Source organism: Herpailurus yagouaroundi, unplaced genomic scaffold (assembly GCF_014898765.1).
Source record: "Herpailurus yagouaroundi ecotype Mexico unplaced genomic scaffold, PumYag 194, whole genome shotgun sequence".
In the NCBI taxonomy this organism is placed as follows: Eukaryota; Metazoa; Chordata; class Mammalia; order Carnivora; family Felidae; genus Herpailurus; species Herpailurus yagouaroundi.
This window is the reverse complement of record NW_024412425.1, coordinates 4,863,289-4,880,877: the sequence shown is the minus strand read 5'-3', so window position 1 is coordinate 4,880,877 and position 17,589 is coordinate 4,863,289. Positions and strand designations below refer to the sequence as shown.

General features: G+C 47.5%; 1 long non-coding RNA gene and 1 other non-coding gene across 3 annotated transcripts; one reads left to right on the top strand and one right to left on the bottom strand.

Annotated features, from left to right (window-relative positions):
* The first annotated feature begins 1,170 nt into the window (after window positions 1-1,170).
* LOC121011598 (uncharacterized) lies at window positions 1,171-16,844 on the top strand. Of its 2 annotated transcripts, none has more exons than XR_005781663.1 (3): window positions 1,171-1,953; window positions 2,209-2,328; window positions 4,942-5,634. It is a non-coding gene; the product is annotated as an uncharacterized LOC121011598 (long non-coding RNA). The 2 variants fall into 2 exon arrangements; XR_005781662.1 differs by lacking the exons at window positions 1,171-1,953; window positions 4,942-5,634 and adding exons at window positions 11,775-11,865; window positions 16,703-16,844 and having other exon boundaries at window positions 1,960-2,328.
* On the bottom strand, window positions 16,700-16,863 carry LOC121011656 (U1 spliceosomal RNA). The gene has a single exon (XR_005781686.1). It is a non-coding gene; the product is annotated as a U1 spliceosomal RNA (small nuclear RNA).
* Window positions 16,864-17,589: the final 726 nt, after the last annotated feature.

Genomic DNA, 17,589 nt, shown 5'->3' with positions numbered 1-17,589 from the left:
TGGGGGGCGACCCAACAGCGAGGGGTGCAGGCCCAGGAGGCTGCAAGCATCCGAGGTGAGGGGCGGGATAGGGGTGACCCAGGATCCATGGGGACACTGGGGGGCACCGGCGGGCGGGGGAGCTGCCTGCACAAGGTGTCACGAAGAGCCGTCCGCTTGCGGGCGAATCCCTGGACTCTGTAGAAAAGTCAGCGGGGTGTCCTAGCTTGCGACCCCTCGGCGGCCAGCGCGCCCTTCGCCCCAGGCTCGCGAGGGCCACCGGGCCGGGTGACAGAGAACGGGCGCGCAGCGGGCCACGCACTGGCTCCAGAAAAGTCGACGAGGGCAAAGGGCGAGGCCAACGGTCTGGCCCCGCGGGACTCGCTAGCCTCTGGCCGCGCGCACCGGGCTGCAGTTGGAGGGACCAGGCGTCGCCTCGCTCGGTGGGACCGGCCACCACCGCGGCGTGGGCGCCCAACCGCCGCCTCAGCGCCCTGGGTCCTCCGCCCTTTCCCTTGGATCCCCGAGGGCGGCGCCTGTCGCACGCGAGTCCCGGCAGCCGGGACCCTCCGATGGGGGACCGGGCTCAGCGGCGGGGCCAGCCAGGTTCGGCCGGATGCGGGGACGTGGGGGAGCTGGCCCCGGGAGGGAGAGCCCCAGGTCGCCGGACAGGTGGCAGCGGGGCCAGCGTCCAGGTGCTGAGCGACACGGGACAGAGCGCCCCGGGCGCCAGAGCCCCCGGGCGCGTCTCTCCAAGCGCCGCCGCAGAGGACAGCAGTTAGGCCGGCGCCCCGCCGCCGCGCGCGGGTGGCCCAGGGCCCGGGACAGCCACCTCCAGATGCTTCACGGGGTGGCCCGGCATCCCGGAGCCGGCGGCGGCGCGGCCGCCCGGGGAAGCTGAGCCCGCGGCACCCGCAGCTGGGCCGCCGGGATCCTGAGGTGGCACCCAGGTGCCCCGACCTGCCCGCCCGCCGCCCCCACGTCAGCCGGTCCCGGAGGGCAGGGCCTCTTCACTTAGGTCTACGCATGTGGGCACACGGTCTTCAAGGCCCAGAACTTGCCTCGGCTCGCCCAGGTGGTGGCGGCCCTGCCAGGGCTTGACCCGGGCTGCCTGGCACACCTGGAACCATCAGATCCTGGCGAGTCCTCGTCACGCGCACGTCACGAATGACTTCGTTGTGTTCTGTTTCGATGGTCCTTAGGGCGCTCGGCGCCGGGGCACACGAGTGATGGATGAGCGCCCCGGAGGGCCAACTCGGGGGCACTTGCAAGTGCGCCTTGGGCACACCGGGCCTCCGTCTCTCAGAAGATGAGGGCGGGGCCACGCGTGGTCAGAACATCTCGGTGGCAGATTGCTCCCGGAACTGAGTCGCGCAGCAAACCCCGCGGCTGTCAGTGAGGCGTCTTCTCCCAGGTGCAGGGACAGGGGTGCGCATGGGGGAGGGGGAGGGGCCCAGGGTCCCCTGCCCCGGGAACTCCCGCCCGGAAGGCACCGACAGTTCTTAGAATCAGTCCATAGACCAGGCTTCGGAATCCTAGTCCGACTCGGCAGTTTACTAACGCTAACTTATCCAGGCGGCAAAGATGCTCTGTATCTCCATCTATTCAGGGCTTTGGAATTTTCTCTCGGCAATATTTGGTACCTAGGATAACACTGAGGCCTGTGGGCTAGATTCCACACATGGCCTGTGTTTGTAAGACCCCAGAGCTAAGAACCGTGCTGGCAACTTTAGTTGTAACACCCCTGCACGCGCGCGCGCGCGCGCGCGCGCACACACACACACACACACACACAGAGAGAGAGAGAGAGAGAGAGAGAGAGAGAGAGAGAGAGAGAGACAAATATGTGATAGAGATCTGTCATCCACAAAGCTATAATATATATGTATTATCGGGCTTTTTTCGAGAAAGTTTGAAGCCACTGCTCTATGGTTTTGGGACTGTAGGTCTTCCACGGCTTTTGCCAATTTGTTTGTAAATACTCGATGGGGTTTGTGAATTTCATTTTTCAATAGTCCATTGGTGGTTTTCAGGAAATACTCTATATGATCTTGTGGCCTGGGACCTTGCGAAAATCACCTCACTTCTGGTAGTTTCTCTGTAGGTTCCTTAAGATTTTCTACAATATATAATGTTTCCTATGAATCATGATTTTATGAATAGAGCTAGTTTTCCTTCCCTTTCAATCTGCACGCCTGGTATTTCTCTTTCTTACTTTTACCTTTGCAGAGAGCAACAGCTGTCAGCACGGCACCGTCAGGCTTTTCTTTCCAATGAAAACGCACCGCCGACCACACAGCTGTCTGTGAATGGCCCCGCGGGTACAAGGACAGGCGATATACACGGCAGGTGGGTGCAGGGTCTCAAGCCTTACCCAAGGGCACCCACATCACTTACAGTAATTCCGTAGACCGGCTGTCAGGGTCCTGACTGAAAATGACAACTTACCAATATTTCCCAGTGACAAGTGTGATGTGTGCATATACACATATATTGTGCAATGGGCCGTAAACACGTGGTGGTCTTGGCTGGTACACAGGCAAAACAATTGCCTGTTGTGTATTGGCCTTTATACTGGAAACTCAATTCATTGCTCAATTCATTGCGTGCTTCTTGATAGTTTCTTTGTACGTGCCTTTGGATTTTCTACATGGGCAATCATGTGTTCTATGCCTAAAGGCACTTTTCCTTCTTTTTTTTTTTTTTTTTTTGAGTTTATAGATTTAATCTGAGACAGAGAGAGAGAGAGAGTGCAACTGGGGAGGGGCAGAGAGAGAATCCCAAGCAGGCTGTGCACTATTGGCACAGAATTTGATGCGGGGCTGGATCCCACGACTGTGGCATCATGACCTGGGCCCACATCAACTGTCTGATGCTTAATGGACTGAGCCACTCAGGTGCCCCTGTAATTTTCTTCTCTTTTGCGATTTGGACCTAGAATGACTTAGCAAACTTTCCTTCTCTCCTTTCTGAAAGGATTTGTGTCACATTGGTAAAATAATGTCATTTTAGGTTGTATAGAGTTCATCCGGGGGGAAAGAAAACCCTTGGAGGTGGAAATTTCTTCCTTGAAAGGTGTTTATCATCTCTTGTTATCAGTTTTCTGTCTTGCAGATGGCCAGTCAGACCCCCTTTTATATTGGTAGTATTGCTAATTTGAATTTTCTGATTTCTTTTGCAGTCTAAGTAGGTGTTTATAAATTTTCATCAGCCTTTTAAAAATTCCTCCTTTGGCTTAGTTTTCAGGGCTGTGTAATCTCTATTTCGACTCTTAGTTTTATTATTTCTTCATTTCCACTTCGTTTGGGTTTAATATACGCTAGCTGCTCTTAGGACGGAATCTTGAGCCATTGTTTTTGATTATTCTTGTTTTTTAATATAGACACTTAAAGCTGCAAAATTCTCTGAAGCATTCTGCTTAGCTGTGTTATTTATTTCACACAGTTTTATTTGGTCTCCTTTAATTATCATTCAGTTTAAAATATTTCCTGGGGCACCTGGGTGGCTCAGTGGGTTAAGTGTCCGACTTCGGCTCAGGTCATGATCTCATGGTCCTGAGTCCCAGCCCCATGCTGGGCTCTGTGCTGCCAGCTCAGAGCCTGGAGTCTGCTTCAGATTCTGTGTCTCCCTCTCTCTCTGCCCCTCCCCAGCTCGCACTCTGTCTCTGTCTCTTTCTCTCTCTCTCTCTCAAAAATGAACAAACATTAAAAAAAATGAAAAATTTTTTTCCAATTCTCCTTATTTTTCTTTGACACATTCGTGATGAAAAAGTGTGTTTTGTATTCTTTCTGAACATTTGAGAATTCTTACTCATATTATTATTGATTCTACTTCAATTATATTGTAGTCGCAGAAAACATTCTACCTGGCGTCCACTGGGTCATGATTGCTCTTCCTTCCCTGACTTTTCATGTGGTATTTCCCCAGCCTGATAGTAATCCGTGTCTACCTGGCCACTTCCTTCTTCTTCTTGAGGTGTGATTGATGTCCCATCCGTCCCAGACTTCGTTTTACGTCCTTCCTACCTGCTCCGAAACCCCCACCACTGCCCCTCCCGTGTGATATTCGGTTGATTCATCCGACTCTCACCATATTGTACATTCCTGTGCAGCAAGGGACACCTGTGAACTCTGTATCACTAGGGTCAACCGCGATGTGTAGGACAGAGTCACCACCAAACAAATGTTTAATAACATGTACGTAAGAGACTGAGGGACATGCTGGCGTTTTTTTCTTTCCCCCGTCTTAAGCTGGTTTCCGTGGGTTGGAAATGTGTTAGAAAAGATTCTGTGTTCAGTAGTAAAGTCTAGTGGCCACACAGCCTGACTCTAAGGTGAGCCAAGCTTGAGTGACTTTGTGTATCTTGCAGTTTGATAGTTCCGTGGGTCAGAGGAGGGGAAGCCTTGTCGGTTTTCCAAATAGAACTTATGCAGTTGTTTAACCTTAAAAGACAACCATTTCTGATTCTTTAAAGCAGCATGAGCGCAATGTCTGTATGTTGACCCCCGACTTAAATTTTACAAAATTATAAAGCAGGCATGAGTCTTCCTGTTTCCCGCCAAGCCCGAGCTCACTGTGCAAAGTGTGAATGCGTGGGGATTATTGGCAGAGTCAAAATTGAAGGAAGACTCATGTCTAAGTGAGTCCAAGATTCTAAATGCTTCCAAGACTATTTCTAAATGACTAAAGTTGAACAGTGTGGTTTGTTTGGTGAGGGTGACGTGGCCTCCAGTGGGGGCAGGTATTCGGAGAAACACAGGAGGAAGAGGAGAGAGAGTCGCGCCCTATCTCCCCAGTCTGCACCTGGCTTTCTCCTGGGCTGCTGTCCCTCACACTGACCACACAGACTTTGGAGGGCGGCTCATGCTGTCAGTAGTGGGGCACTTCCACCCCCTGTTTCCTGGGCCCCGGAGCTTTGTAGACTCACCCCATCGCCACCTCAACCCATCGCCACCTCTACAGGTCAATTCTTCCTCCCTCGTTGAGTTAAAGCCGCCAAATACGTAAGCGGGGGACAAATGGACAAGAACGGCGTGTGTGTAAGGATATTATATCTGGGAAAGAAGGTAAGGACCGTTGAAGCCAATGGGTAAGAGGAGAGGGACAGCTGTAGGCAGCAGTGGGTGTCCTGCCAGTTTTGAGACTAGAGGAAAACTGGCCTAGAGCTGGATTCTTCCAAGCCAACAGTCAAAACCAGAGTGTTGCACGCTTGATATTCATAGATCTCTCCCTTCTCTCCACAGTGGACCTTTCAAGGCAGTGTGTTGACCTCTGGCCAGTCTCAGCGGAATCCACAATCTTCGATACCTACACAAACACTGAGCTGGTGGGGCTCCTGCTTGCTCTAGGGAAATGAAACACAGGTTAAGATTGTTTGATATAACTAGTTGGGCCTGAGACCGTTCCCAGCACAGAAAATCCATTAGGCGGGGACAGTGGTTGCCTGCCATTTGGAGAGGAGGATTTTGCTTCCTGGTTGCCGAGATCCTATTCTTGCCTGAGAAGACAATGATTGGGTTGCTGCCCCCACGCTTGTGTCCCCAAGGAATCCCTGGGCAGGTGACAAGGATACCCCAAAGCAAGGCTGCTCCTGGCCGGACCCACTGAAGAGGCACATATGACCTGCTCAAAAGTTCGTAAAAAAGTGCCCGAAGCACAGGTGTTTTCTCCGTGGTGGTGGCTTCTACGAAATTGGGGGTGGGGGGGGTGGGGGGCGGAGATCCTGGCTGGGAAGGCCCAGGTGTTCCGACTGAGGGCAAGACTGCAAATGTCTTCCTAAAAGTGATGTCCCATCTGACTGCAACAGATGTGCACTGGCCATGAGCCAGCTGCTCTGAGCAATGTTGGAAACAGAAGTGTCTCCAAACCCTACGGTTGTCCTGTCCCACTACTACACTCCCCGTCCTGTGGACCTGTGGACCCCAGGCGCCCTGACTGTATTCATGGACAACAGTTCCTCCAGCCACACATGTGGTGCCCTGGCCAGCCGGTCCTGAGGAGTGACAGAAGGCAGGGACAGAAGTATCTCCAGACATGTGTTTCTTCTCAGTGGTGCAGGCTTCTCCAATAGTGACTGGTTTGCTGTGGTCATATGGGGCCCAAGGGTGCTGTCCGGCCGCCGGAAGGATGACTGATTCTCCACCACAGTTATTGTCCTGGCCCCTCTCACTGGAAGTGTCCCTGTGCTCCGGCCAGGTGGAACCCAAGTGCTCTGATTCCAGGTGGGACTAGGAGAACCTCCACACGCAGGTGCGGCGCTGCCCTCTTACTGCAGTGATGCGTTTGCACCAGATGGTGATCGGGTGCCTGGAACACAGGAAGGAACAGAAGTGTCGTCAGGCACATGTGTTGTCAATGATGGTGTCTCCTCCAGTAGGAACAGGTGTGGGTGCCTGGGGGTTCCAGGTGGTCTGACGTGGGGCAAGAAGGAACGTGTCTCCCAGGGGAGCCTTATTCTCTGCAGATGAGACAGAGGTGCTACCGGCTAGCAGGACTCTGATGTTCAGGCCTTGGCCTCCTCAGCAAGACTTGAGGTGCCCGGTGTGGCCCTCAGGCCTTTCCTAAAGCTGAGCGCTTCAGACATGGAGCTGGGGCGGGTGGCGGACACGTTGACCCCAGAGCGTCCTTACCCAAAGAGCTGCGGGTCCCTTGCAAAGAAAGGGGCCTGGAGTGATGTTAGCCAAAGCTGAGCCGTGCCTAGTGTTGGGCGTCCTGATGATGGCTCCAGGTCACGGGGAGCAGCAGCTGTGCAAGTGGAGACAACCCCGGAGGTGCCACCAAAGCCCGGCTGACCGATGCCAAAGGGGGAATGTGGGCATGTCAGGCGTGCAGAAGCTGACTGAGCTGTGCTCCCACTGGGTGCCTGTGCGTCAGTAGAGGTTAAGTCTGGAGCTTGTGTTGGGACTGCCAGATTGCCCATAGGGTGAGAGCTAGCAAATCTATCGGCGGGGGGGCGGGGCATGTCACACGGACCCTGGGAGGGGCTTTGTGGCCATATCAGTTTCATCAGAGGCAAAGGCAGGCTTGCTTGGAAGCCCAGGTGGCTGAGGTCCTGACCGCTGGAAAGCAGGTAACTGCGAAACCAGTTACGGATCGACTGGTAAAGACAGACACTGGGGAGAGTGCCTCTCTGCTACTGCCCATCAGGGCCTCCAAATGTGACTGAGGGGTGGCTCCTAGGCTCAAGGAAAGGCTCAGAATTGGGGGTAGGGCTCCTGGTCGTAAATGCAGTGGACTAGTAGAGACTGGACGTGTTGCACACTGAATTTTCCTGCGTCAGGAGGAGCTAACTCACAGCGGATCCCGGGGGAATCAGGAGGTGAATGCCTGGAAATGGGGAGCCGAGCCCATGTTGGTTACGGCCAATTCCAAAAGAGGCTGGAGGTCATGTTTGCGGATGCACTGACTGCTTCAGTGGAAGTGACAGGGAATCTGTGATGGACTGGCCAGTGAAAACTGAGGTATCGGTAGAAGTGAGGCAGGAACACCGGGACTGGACGAGTGGGTGGGTGCCAGCTGGTCAGGGGACAGGAGATGGGTTGCGGAAGGGCAGAAGCTTGCTTTAACAAATTGCCCACCTAGAGCAGCGTGTTCACGTCTGCTCCCGTGAACGAATATACGTAATTTGATGTGCCTCCCAACTACCGCCTCTCCCGAGGCAAACCATGCACTGTTCAGCCTGATGCTGGTGACTCCTCCCTGGAATGTGTGACAGAGAAAGGACTGGCCAGGATGAGTGGAAGAAAGGGCACCGGAGAGCAAAAAGGCAGGGCCGGTGTCCCTTCTGCAGTCCCTTTGGGATATCCGCACCTGGTTGCAGGTGTTGGGGACCAGATGTGCCCCTGCACTCTGCGGGCACAGCTCAGGACTGCAGATGCTCCTTGCCAGCGGCCTGGGGACCGCCGGGGCTTGGGGTCTACAGCCCCCTCGGCACCTGGCCCAGGGCCATAGCTGTGGCCATCCCTGCCTCTGGGTCCACTGGCCATTTGTCCCGGGGTCAGAGGAAGCAGAGCCTGCTCAGAGCCCAGCACTGGGGCAAGCTGCGTCTTGCTGCGGTGGGGGCCTGGCTCACTCTAGGTCAGTGTAAGAGAAAACCTGACGGAGGGAGGGTATGAGGTTGGGCTCTTTCCTAAGGAGACTGGTGCCAGTCCTGGAGCAAGACAGACCTCCTTTGTGGCGGTCCTGGAAAAGCGTGAGTCCCAAGCATCACAGGCTGGGTTGCAAAATGTCCTGAGGTGGGGGCGGATGGGGTGCCCTAATGTGCCCAGATGCCGTACTCCACAATATCCCTTCCATGCAGGCAGGTTCTCTTCACCTCTTTTTACAAATTTTACAAATTACAAACAGCATTTAACCCTTAGAACCTTGCTCAGCTCCCCCATGTGGCAGTGCAGCCAGGATTTGAACCCAGTCTGTCTGATTGCAGAGCTCATGCATTCACCACCTGACTATGGTGCCCCCTCATCATGTGGGCATCATGGACGACCATTTTTATAGTCAGGCGCTCAGCACCTTGGCACACCTCTAAGCATCATAGACGCTGCCTACTAGGTCTGAATTGGTAGCACTCATAAGGCACCCACAGGCCACCCTGGGCTCCAGTGTCCTCAGAAGGTGTAGGACAGAGATCAGCGGTTGCCAGCATATCCCGTGGGGCATTTGTCTTAGCCTTGTGGCAAACCACACAGCTGACCGTGAGCATTCTCTCCCGGGTGCAAGGACCTAAGCTGCACTGCAGTTGGGCGCAGAATCCACTCTGGCTTAAAAGTCTGTGTCCCAAGGCATAATCTCTGGTGGTAACTCCTTAACCCTGCTTTGTCTTGGGATGAAGGAAATTCCCTCCGATTCCTACTGTACTGAGGGATTTTTTTTTTTAATTTTTTTTCAACGTTTTTATTTATTTTTGGGACAGAGAGAGACAGAGCATGAACGGGGGAGGGGCACAGAGAGAGGGAGACACAGAATCGGAGCTCAGAGCTCCAGGCTCTGAGCCATCAGCCCAGAGCCCGACGCGGGGCTCGAACTCACGGACCACGAGATTGTGACCTGGCTGAAGTCGGACGCTTAACCGACTGCGCCACCCAGGCGCCCCTGAGGGATTTTTTCGAAAGCTATGTTAAGCCTCATCAATTACTTCCCCACAGCTTTGAGATGTGCATATTCTCTCAATGTGGTGAATTACACTGATTGATTTTAAATATTAAACCAACTTCGAATTCCTGCTACAAATTCCATTTGGCCATTCTTGATTACCTTTTTGCATTTGACAAGTTTTGATTTCCTAAAAGATTAAAGATTGTCATATATGTTTTCCTGAGGTATATTAATCTGTACATTTCTTTATTATGTTTTGGTATGAAGGTGGTATTAACCTCATAGAATGAATTAGGAGAGTCTGTCCCCTCTCTATTTTCTGAGAGTTTGTGGAACACGGGTAAAATAGCTTATGTGTATGATGAGATTCACCAGGAAAACTATTTGCATCTGCAATTTTCTTCCTGAAAAGGTGTCTATAATCACTTGTTATCCTTTTAACAATTCCTGGTCTGTAGCAATGCCTCCTTTTCCCCTGATATTGGTAGTAATTTGAATTTTCACTTTTGATGTTATGATTAATCTCAGTAGACATTTATCAATCTTATCAGTCTCTTAAAAATCTAACTTTAATTTTGTTGATTTTCTGTGCTATTTTCTATTTCTGATTTCTGTCATTTCTATTTTGGATTTAACTTGCTTTCTGTTTCTCTGGTTCTAGGATGGAAACTTGAATCACTGTTGTTACATCTTATTGATTAATGTAAACAGTTGAAGCTGTAACATTCTCTCAGGCCCTGCTTTAACCACATTCCATAAAGTTTAACTTGCTCCACTTTAATTACTATTCATTTCAAACTGTTTTCTAATTTTTTGGTTGTTTCTTCTTTGATGCATTGGTCACGTAACCATCTGTTTTATGTTATTTCTAAATAATTGCAGATTTTGTGGATATTTTATTAGTTTCTGCTTTAATTCCACTGTGTTCAGGAAAAAAACCTCCCTCTATATGTTCAATCCTTGGAAATTTGTTGATACTTAGTTTTTGACCCCATATATGCCAACTTTATGAACACTCCACGTTCACTTGAGAAAGAAGTATTTCAGCTACTGTTGGATATAGTGATTTACAAATGCCAATAAGTCAAGATAAATCTTCTGAACTCTTACTTGCTTTCTGTCTACTTGGTCTGACAACTAGTAAGAAAGAAGCATTAACATCCCCAAACACGATTGTAATTTGTGCATTATCCTTTAGTTTGGTCAGTTTTGGCCTTACATATTGAAAGCCTGCAATTAAGTTCCTGGACATATTTATTTATATCTTCCCGATGAACATTTTTAAGTGCGCAAACTACTGCGGTACAAAATGCACTTTGTGTGCATCAGAGCACATGGACTGAAGCTCACGGCAGCAGTGGTTATAACCAAATAACCAGTGGGTGTGTTACTGGTAACAGAGAGGTACAAGGAGCATCAGCAGCGGAATGAATAACTCGCTAGCTCAACAGCAATGAACGTGGATACTGCACATACACCCGAGATAACATGGGTGCGTCTTATGTTTACTTTGACCAAAAAGGGCCCATAAATTATAATTCCCTTCACATAGAGGTCAGTAACAGCCACAACAAAACCATATTCTTGGGACTCATACCCAATAGGAAAACCTGTCCAACAAGGAAGGTAATACCGACTTTCCAAGTCAGGATATGGAAATCCTCTTGGTGTTGGGGGAGGAGCACATGGTGACTGGGATGGAGTTGTCAGGACTATCGACATGACTAATATTCTTTGCATTGCTTTTAGTGGTGGTTGCATAGGTATCAACTGTAAAAAGATTCATGAAAATCTACATAGTTTTAAATTTCTGAGAGCTGTGCCATAATTCACAACGTTACGGACTGAATCGTATTTCCTCAAAATAAGTTGAAGGCCTAGCCCCTATTACCTCAGAATGTGAGTCTATTTGGAGATAGAGTTTTTGAAAGGTAGTGAAGGTAAAAGGAGCTCATATGGGTGGACCCTAATCCAATATGACTGGTGTCCTTATCAGAAGAGGAGATTAGGACACAGACAACACAGACTGAGGGACAACCCTGTGAAGACACAGTGACAAGGTAGCTTGTCTGCAAGCCAAGGAGAGACACCTCAAAGGAACCCAAACCTGCCAACACTTTATAATCTTGGACTTCTAGCCTCCAGCGCTGTGAGAAAAGAAATCTCTATTGTTTAAGCCACACGATCTGTGATACTTTGTCACGGCAACCCTAGCGAACTTATGCACATACTAAGAGTTTCTTTTTTTTTTTTTTTTCAACGTTTATTTATTTTTGGGACAGAGAGAGACAGAGCATGAACGGGCGAGGGGCAGAGAGAGAGGGAGACACAGAATCGGAAACAGGCTCCAGGCTCTGAGCCATCAGCCCAGAGCCCGACGCGGGGCTCGAACTCACGGACCGCGAGATCGTGACCTGGCTGAAGTCGGACGCTTAACCAACTGTGCTACCCAGGCGCCCCACTAAGAGTTTCTTTAAGAGAAACTTGGGCCAAATATAAGTGTATTCTTACAGAAGTGCAACCGTATGGAATCCAACTTTTTCATTCACAAATACGTGAATTTTAATGCAGCTAAGAAAATACGTGACTGCACGGAAAACAAGAAATAACTAGAGTAACGTAACTGTAACACTTAAGAAAGTCTGGATGTTAGGCTTCAATCCCAGGTCCTTTACAGATGAGATCTCTGTTGTCACCGACAGGGGTAAGACGTCAAGCCAGGATTCATTCCTCACAGACCCAGCATGTAAGCCCCCAGGTGACTATCAAGTGAAACAGAAAATACCCATATAAGTAAGTAAAAACGTCTCCAAAATGATTCACTTGCTTTCAAAAACCAGGGAAAATCTGCATTATTTAGAAGCAAAGTATTATGATTAAGGTCTTTGTTTGGAACTTGGACAAACCATAATCGGAGTCAAGCTGTGCTGTGTAAAGGTGCCTGGCATCTAGAGCCTGTAACAGTGATGTGAAGATACTCGTTAGCTGAGTTGTGTGGAAAATTATTACAGTCATACAAATGATTTCAGACCTACTTATATTTTCTTATTATTCTTAGTAAGAATTTCTTATTATTCTTAATAAGAAAATATAAATCTGGGGCACCTGGGTGGCTCAGTTGGTTCAGCATCTGACTTTGGCTCAGGTCATGATCTCGTGGTTCGTGAGCTCGAGCCCCGCGTCGGGCTCTGTGCTGACAGCTCGGAGCCTGGCGCCTGCTTCGGATTCTGCGTCTCCCTCTCTCTCTGCTTCTCCCCCTCTCACACTCTGTCTCTCTCTTTCAAAAATAAACGTTAAGAAAATAAATAAGCATTAAAAACATTGATAAAAAATTTAAAAAATATATATATAAATCTGCTAAAGAAGCTGTAGATATATCTATATGTTTTGATATAAACAAATGTATACATCAAAGGGAACAAGTAAAGTGAATTTTTAAACCCATGATATTTTGCCCCAGGTGTGACTCCCATGAATGCTGTGTTATGTGGCAAATGAGATTTTGTATATGTCAGTAAATTACTAATCAGTTGATCTTCAAATAAGATTTGCCTGGATTATCTGGGTGGACTTATTCTAATCTCAGGAGCCCTCAAAGGCAGAGTAGTTTCTTTGGCTGGTTGATCAAAAAGGAAGTAAGAGAGATTCAAAGCATGAGAGAAGCCCTCGACCCACTGTTGTGGCTTCAAAGTCAAGGAGGACGCATGGAAACCCTGAGCAGGACACGAATTCTGAAAATAAAAACAAAACAGTGATTGCGGAAGATGGCCCAGGGCCCCAGATGAAAACTGTAGCCCCTGCCAATACCTTGGGTTTGTCCCTGTGAATTTTTATTCAGAACGTCCAGCAGAGCCCTCGAACTTCTGATCAGGCGTTCAAGTGCTCAGAGACCGCAAGATAATAAATCCTGTGTTTTCAACCACAGAATTTGTGGTCATTTCTCTTTTAGAGCAGTGACAGAAAACAAATACAGGGATAGACATGCGACAAGAGGGGAGAACTGAGACAGAAGAATGATACGAGGTGGGACCAACGTGGATAAGGAAACTGCTTCACTTTCTGTGGCAAAATACATTAGGTTAAGGTATAATTTACACAGGACGCCCCATCGCAGAATCACTCAGGTGTGAACCAGGCCAGCCACAGCAACTACAGAGAGCCAATAATCTCTACCCTACCTGGCATTAAAAACGGTCTTGCTTTCAGCTCCTATTTTTTTGGCTAGTGTATGGGTTTGCTGCAAACTTCTGCACCTGTCACGGAACACTGGGACTTCTGGCCCAGGAAAGGCATTTCCAGTACATGGGACTCTCAGTGCTGAGATCCAGACAGTCTGGTCGAAGCAGGGTGTTTGGTTAGTGCATCTACACAAGGGGAGCACGTGTCCAAATCTGCTCTGTTAAGGGAAAGTCTCTTTTTAAATTTTAGGCCAGTTATTTGCTCTGCATCGGTAGCTCTCTGACGGGTTTGAAAATAAAGAGTCACAGATTTGACGTTCACCAAGCTTTTTTGTTGTAGAAATGTTCTCCTCCATCCTGGAGCAGAAGCCGGAATCTGCACCTTTTGTTGTCTGAGAGCTGTATTCTCCCACAGATGTGTAATCAAATTTCTCTTTTATACAATAAAAGGACATAATTTTTCTGTGGGTAGAGGAAAAGTACTTATTGCAACGTGTCGTCAGTTTAAAATTCTGCTTCAGGCTCTGGGCTGATGGCTCAGAGCCTGGAGCCTGTTTCCGATTCTGTGTCTCCCTCTCTCTCTGCCCCTCCCCCGTTCATGCTCTGTCTCTCTCTGTCCCAAAAATAAATAAACATTGAAAAAAAAAATTAAAAAAAAATTCTGCTTCATGTTATCATGACCCATTTTTACTTTTATCGTAGGTTAACTTTTTTTATTGTAGGTTAATTTTGTTTGCTACGTTTACCCAAGGCAAAAAATTGTAAAACAATGTTGATTCCAAAAGGTTTGTCTCTCCAATGTGCCCCTTCACTATGTTCAGTATGTCCCCTCTCTTTCCCAATATATTAGGTCTTAATTTTATTTGTTTTTGAAATGTTTTCTTTTTATGTAAGGACACTCCCAAACACATTATTTTCTGCTTCTTTAGAAAGGTAGTTGCAAAATTGAGAGACTGTACTGGAATATATTAACAACTCCTCCTCCCCCTCCTCCTCCTCCTCCTCCTCCTTCCCCTCCTTCACCTTTTTCTTCTTCTTTCTCTTCTCCCCCTTCCCTTCTCCTCCTTTTGTAATGGCTTGAAGCTGCTGTACTGAGTCATATACTGTGTGAATGAGGCTTTGTTTATTCAGCAAATTTCCTGTCATTGAACATTTCTGTGGTTTCCCGTTTATTTTACTTTTGAGACATTACTTCAATGAACAAGTATTTGTATGGTTATAGGACATATTATCAATGTTAATTTTAAATGGGAGATAATGAGTTAACTATGAGGGGATAAGGAAGCAGTTAGTATGCCTATTTTGATTTTTCTCTAGATTTCAGTGAGTACAATTAAAATCCATATTCCCTAGATATTAATGTGATAGATTTGACCAGCTTAGTAATGTGGATTATATTCCTCACTTGGATGAAAGCTGGGGGGCACCTGGGTGGCTCACTCAGTTACACGTCCCACTTTGGCTCCGGTCATGATCTCTCGGTTCATGAGTTCGAACCCTGCGTTGGGCTCTGTGCTGACAGCTTAGAGCCTGGAGCCTGCTTTGGAATCTCTGTCTCCCTTTCTCTCTGCCCCTCCCCTGCTCATGCTATGTCTCTCTGTCTCTCTGTCTTTCAAAAATAAACATTAAAAATTAAAAAAAAAAAAAGAAAGCTGGCATCCTAAAAAACTCCACCCTCATTTTTTCTTTATAACATGAGTTTGCTCACTAGAGACAACCTCAGACCCATAGACCATATTCTTAACCAACGGGTCTTGGCTGTTCTCCATTAGGATCCTTCAGACAATGGAAACTTTGGGAATGAAACATTTTCTGGTTGATGTCAACTTGGCTTCTACTGACAGAGGGGGATGGGTGTTTTTCCTGTGAAGGGGGCCATATGGATCCATTCTCAGAGAACTGTGGTTGTGCGTTTTGACCCAACTGCAGCTCTCTGAGGGTTTGACACAGGGGTTTATTTGCCTTTCTTTTGCCAGCCTTGGAATTTTCTCAAGGCTGGAGTAGTCTTCCAAGCAGCACTTGCCAAAAACAACTAAAAGCATATACTAGCCACGGGTGCCAGGGGATTGGGATAACAGACATTGGAAGCAGTAGACAGACCAGGATGTCTAGAAGAAGCCTGTTGGAGGAGGTACAAGGAGGACTAAGGGCTTTGAAAAGCTCCCACATATACCAGAGAATCTAGAAGGCCATGTACATTCCCAGGGCAAGTATGTGCTTAGAAGACACCTGAAAAGACCCCAGGGTTTCACCCCTGGATGATCTTTAGGCTCCACATGAAGAAAATGAAGGCTAAGGCCGAAATGTAAAAGGCATGACTAAGCAGGGAAGGAGAGGCCCTACTCCAAGAAATTTATAAAGGATAGGAGAGCATATTTTTGTCTTTGTCTCCAGGCATTTAAAGAAGTCCCCATCAAATAGCTATCTGACCATTAAGCTAATAAAACAGAGACTTCAGTGACTACCCACAATAAATAACAGAATGAAACCTTCATCAGAGAGCTTCAACAGCAGATTTGAGGAGACACAAGAAATGATCCGTGAACTTAGAGATAGGTCCATTGAAATTAAGCTGTCTAAGGAGAAGAAAGTAAAAGGAACAAAGAAAAATGAACAGAGACTTGTGTATCTGTGGGACAACATGAAGGATACTAACATAATGGGAATCCTAGAAGGAGAGTAGAGAGAGTGAGAGAGGAGGCAGAAAGAATATCCTAAGAAAAAAGGCTGAATATTGGGGCGCCTGGGTGGCTCAGTCAGTTAAATGTCCAACTCTCAGTTTTGGCTCAGGTCACGATCTCATGATTTTGTGGGTTCGAGCACCACGTTGGGCTCTGGGCTGACAGTGCACAGCCTGCTTCGGATTCTCTCTCTCCCCCCTCTCTCTGCCCCTCTCCCGCTCACACTGTCTCTGTCTCTCTGAAAAATAAATCAATAAACTTAAAAAAAAATTTTTAAATGGCTGAATATTCCCCAGACTTTAGAAAGACAGGAATCTGAACACCAAAAAACTCAGCAAATCTCCAAATGGGATAAACTCAAAGAGATCCACACCCAGTAACATTATAATGAAATTGTCATAAACCCAACACAGAAATTATGAAAGCCAAGAGAGGAGTGGTTCATCATGTAGAAGGGATTCTTTTTTTTTTTTTTAAATTTACATCCAAGTTAGTTAGCATATAGTGCAATAATGATTTCAGGAGTGGAATCCAGTGATTCATCACCTACATATAACACCCTGTGCTCATTCCAGCGAGTGTCCTGTTTAATGTCCCTTGCCCATTGATCCCATCTCCCCCACCCACAACCCCTCCAGCACCCTTAGTTTGTTATCTATTTTTTGGAGTCTCATGTTTTGCCCCCCCCCCCCGCCATTTTTATATTATTTTTACTTCCCTTCCCTTATGTTCATCTGTTTTGTATCTTTAAAAAAATTTTTTTTTGTTTAGGGGAAAGCACAAACACAGTCCCCCACTACCACAAGTTATGCAGTCGAGTGTCCCACATTTAAGAAAATCACAGGGGTCGGCACATTCTGAGTGCAATGGGTAGACCTCGCCCTGGGAAAACCACTTTCATGATCATGGTATCTCCCCTGCCAGGTAAATGTTTTGTATCTTAAACTCTGGATATGATTGAAGTCATATGATATTTGTCTTTCTGACTAATTTCACTTAGCATAATACCCTCCAGTTCCATCCACGTATTTGCAAATGGCAAGATTTCATTCTTTTTGATTGCTGAGTAATACTCCATTGTGTGTGTGTGTGTGTATGTGTGTGTGTGTGTGTGTATACCACATCTTCTTTATCCATTCATTCATCAGTGGACATTTGGGCTCTTTCCATACTTTGGCTATGTTGATAGCTGCTATAAACACTGGGGTGCATGTGCCCCTTTGAAACAGCACACCTCTAACCCTCGGACAAATACCTAGTAGTGCAATTACTGGGTCGTAGTGTAGTTCTATTTTTAAAATTTTTTTTGAGGAACCTCCATCCTGTTTTCCAGAGTGACTGCACCAGTTTCCATTCCCACCAGTAGTGCTAAAGGTAGAAGGGATTCTTATTGAGACCAACAGCCAATTCCCATCAGAAATCATGGATACCACAAGGCAGTAGGATAACATCTTAAAAAGCTGCTGAAATAAAGAAATCAACCCATAATCAACCAACTGATTTTGAGTGTTGGTAATACCAACAATGGACAACCCATAATGGATTTAAGAGAACAATTTCATTTATAAAATCATCAAAAAGGATAAAATACTTGGAAATAAATGTAACCAAAGCTTGTATATGGAAAGTCACATACATGCTGAAAGAAACTAAAGAAG